Genomic DNA, 4,473 nt, shown 5'->3' on the forward strand with positions numbered 1-4,473 from the left:
GGTGATGAAATGCAGCTCTTTCGTTATTTCATGCAGCTCTCTCATTATTTCATATGCCTACTGGGTGTTAGATGGTCTACAGTTTCCATTTAGGTCCCGATGACCCCATCACTATGCCCCCGAACCCTGTTTTCCCCAACAACCATATGAGCCCCTGTGGCCATTGAGCCCATCCTAACAGTATTGGCCACCATAACCGTGTAATCTCCCATAACCACTGGGACACCATCACTTTATAAGCCTCTATCAGCACATGAGCCCCCATCCCCACCTCTGATGTCAGCTGCACCCGAGGATTCCGCTCTGCTTTCCTGAGGGAAAGAGCTGAGAATGGCTCCTGGGAAGGTCATGACAGCCGGTGGGGGTGGGATCAGCCCTGTGGATTCAGGGCACTACCTTACGTCTGGATTGTTGCAGCTGTTGTACATGCTTTGTGGAGTGTTACTCCATATGTTTGTGAAGGAAGACATCTTTCTGCAGTAGAGATAAATCCAAAACACCCAGGAGGCAAGAAAGAAAGAAAGAAAGAAAGAAAGAAAGAAACCCTCCTGCCAGTCAGAGCTGGCAGTAACAAGGGCCGGGTTCAGTATCTAGGGGTTCCTTTTCAACAATACAACGCAAAACTGGCTCGAGCCCCCACCCAGTGACCGGGGACAATTACACAGCACCCCCTGGGTGCCTCTAAGAGGCAATACTTCCCCTCTGGCATGCACAGAGTCTGAGTGTAGCAAAAACTTTTAATAAAAGGAGGGGAGTAACTCAGCATTAATTCGGGAAAACACCACAACTAGATTCATAAACGTAAACTGCGAGCAAAAGACCCAACCCCAAATAAGTTGGGCAGTGTCCTTTTCCCCACAGGTTCTTAAATCCAGAAACCCAAAAGTCCCTTTTACGTGCCCATCCCTTCTCTGCACCCCACTCATAGGTGTTGTCCTTGGTCACTGCAGCCCCAGAGTCTGTAGACACCCTTTCAAAATCAAATGGAAGGGTTTTTTCCCAACTCCTCTTATTGCCCAGTCCTGCTACGACCGGGGGTAGACCCACCTGCAACCTTTTTTCATACTCACAAACATGCTGCCCGGGCTGGCCAGGCTCGGGGGTAGGAGAGACACAGAGAGAGAGAGAAGTGGACGGGAGGTTATCCTGTGCACAGGTTGTCCAGAGGTAAGCTGCAAAAAAAATCTCCAACGTGCTTCCGCTCTTGGGAGGCTTTTTTCGCCCTGGGGTCTTTTGGAGCATCTCTTTCAGAGACCTTTGCTCAGTATTCCTGTCCAGGCCAGCTGCCTGTGGCTTCTTCAGCGTCCCCAAACCACACCGGTTCCAGGGTCGCAAAGGCAGACTGTTGGGTCTCACTGGGCGGCCAACCTTTGCAAATGTAATCTCAGTCCTGCAACTTGTGTTGCCTTTTTTTTTTTGTACTTGGCATGGTCTGTGTTGATTCTTGACCTTGAACACAGAGCAGCTTTCTCTTTATCTCTAGGCCAAGATGATTTTTCAGATTAACCTGTTCCGTTCCCTCCTCGCTTTCAGCCTTAATTATTTGGGGCTATAAAGGAGCTGAGGGAGTTGATGCAGTAGTTCAGGTAGGGAGGCATCCAGATGCTTTACATTTCATTTTTAAATCCTGCACTTGAGTCTTTAATTTTGCCTGGGAGTCCTTCAGACTCACTCGAGACCGATGGAGTCTCTTTGTGGCTTCCTCTGAGGTGTATGATTTTATCTAGATCAAAGGTTCCTTCTAGTGGGAACTGTTTAGATGGATTATCATGCATGTAAACATCCCAATTTCTAAATACCTGCAGGTCCTAGGACCATAATGTACGTACATGTAGTATGCAGGGGTGCTCTTCAGTGGTGTGGGGGTATTCTTAGACTGTCCCCCACCCACTTTCCAATCACACAGGAGTGTCCTGTCCGCTGAGTCAGTGGCTGATAAGCTAAAGAAGGGTTTCACACACTCCGGGAAAAGGTGCCTTGTCTGTTGGGTCAGCAGCCCATAAACTAGAGAAGATTTCCACTCTCTCACACCCCAGGGGAAGGGTGTCTATGGACTCTGGGGCACCTTTTGTTGGGTTACAAATCACTTGAATGCAGGGTGGGGGGTGTAATGAAAAGTTATTCTTATTGTATGAGTAATGGGCAGCAGAACTGTACTTAGCCTGTGCTGATTGAGGGCATCAAGAGAGAGGGTGGGGACAGGTGTGTGGAAGTGTGAAAGGGAAAAGAGGATTTTGAGTGCAGTTATTTTAGTTTGGTTAAGAGACAGAGCAAGAAACAGGCCAACCTTAACCCTAATAACGCGAGATTTGTGAAAGCGGGGTTTGGGCGAGGCGGATGGGAAAACTACAAGGGACCTTGCTTTAAGATAAGAATGGAATGCTATGTTGACTAACATAATGAGAAGAAAAATGTATAAACAGGACACAGCTATATGTAATGAAAGGGTATAAATATCGCTTTATATTGTTTGTACTTTGAAGATTTGCCTAAGGACGGACACTCTGTCCAATTGCTGTCTTCCCTGCAATTGCATGAATAAATTGTCTCTGACTTGTTGCAAATAACCTAAGAGTGAAGACTGAGTTTTCTTCCACAGGTGTTTTCCTTGATGGTCTCCCTGAGTCACAAGTACTAATTCACCTGCCCCTCTCCACTGTTTAAAGACAGAGCTGATTAGGCTCCACAGATAAGTCTTTTGTTCTGTTAAGTGACCACTACAGCTGAAATCACTGATAATCGGGTCAAAGTGCTCAGACTGGCTGTGGGACAGTGCTTCTGTGGAAGAGATGGCCCAGTCTGCACTGGCAGCGAGGTTCCCCCACTGAGAGCTCAGCTGAAATCACTGAGAGCTGGGTGGGACCTCAGGAGACCAACTCGCAGAGGTCACAGTGACAGGTGGCAACACAAGGTGATGGCGCATGGCCATTGGCAACAGAACGATGGAGTGAACGGTGGCACAACAAACAGCAGTGGCCAGAGCGAACAGTGAGCAGCTGGAGGAACGAGCAAGGTGCCTTCTTGCCCCCAACCTGGGAGGTGAACTCATGTGAAAGCACCTCTGAACTCTGAGTCTCCACTGACCAAGGACAACACCGGTGAGTGTTCATGAGGCTGTTAAGAATGCTGGAGAACCAACACAGTTCATGCGAACAAACATGGCTGTGGCATCATACTTTCTATTTAAGCAAGAGATGCCGCACGCTACAAACTGGAGGCCAATGTTAAGTGCATTGTCACGTGTTCAACCTGAAGTTGGACACTGGTTCCGAACAAGACCAGCAAATGCTCACTATCTTTCTGCAAGAAACTCAGCTGACTGGCTAGAAGCACGTGGTGCAACAGTGAAAGACTCAACAGTTGAAAAAGTGAAGAACTCTCTCACCACATTCAAAAAATTTGCATACATGGCTGATGAATGCACCAATGCAAATGGGCATCAAGTATTAAGTCATTGTGTATGTTGTCTTGATGTCAGCAGTAGGCCAGTAGATGCATTTCTAGATGTTCAAGTTATCGAAGACACATCGGCTGCATCTGTGACAACCCACATCTTAGAAGAGTTGAATGCTTCTCAATTGGACCCCAAACAGATGGCTGCTTGTGCATTTGATGGAGCTGCGAACTTCTCTGGAAGACATGGTGGAGTGCAAGCTTTCCTCAGAGAAAAGTGTAACCCTAATCTCTCCTATACACACTGCAGAGGCCATCCACTCCAACTAGCGCTAGTACGAGCTGCAGACTCTTCAAAAGACATTTAAAAAGCTATACATTTAATGTCTTCATTATAGTCTTTTTTTCAGAAAGAGTCCAAAAAGACTGAATATCTTGGAAAATATAGAAGATACACTTGGACTGAAGTTCAAATTAGTCCAACCTGGGAAAACCCTCTGGTTTCTCTTGAGCGATCCTCGCCTGTTGTCTTAAAATTACTCCAGCCATTCTTACTGACTTTGGAAAGTATCTACCAAGATGGGATGGATCTAAGTAGTGAGGCTGGTGGATTATTTTTGCTACTACATTCAGAGAAGACTATTGCCATTCTCTCTCTTGTAAGTCTACTGTTGAAACCACTTGGGTCATTAAACAATGCCATGCAGGCATCTGCTACAACAGTAGTAGATCTTTGTCCAGCAATAGAAGCTACATTTGGATCAATCAGAGAGCTATCCATTGAAAAAGTACTGGAAGAAGCAAAGACTTCAATCAAGAAGTTGACTAATGAAGGCATTTATATTGAATCCTTAAGTGAAGAGGACAAGAAGTGTTTGTTAAGACAACTGAAAAAGTACACAGACTTGATTCTTAAAAAGCTACAAAAGCGACTTCTCGATTCGACACAACCTCTACGTAGCTTTTACAGATCCCTGTCCTATAAAACACAGACAGTTGAGTGGAGTGAGGCACTACCAGCAATGGGGCTTCCATGTGCTCAGGACAGAACAGAGAATTTGAACACAGAGTGGAATATCA

The sequence above is a fragment of the Caretta caretta genome, chromosome 1 (genome assembly GCF_965140235.1).
Source record: "Caretta caretta isolate rCarCar2 chromosome 1, rCarCar1.hap1, whole genome shotgun sequence".
Lineage (NCBI taxonomy): Eukaryota > Metazoa > Chordata > Testudines > Cheloniidae > Caretta > Caretta caretta.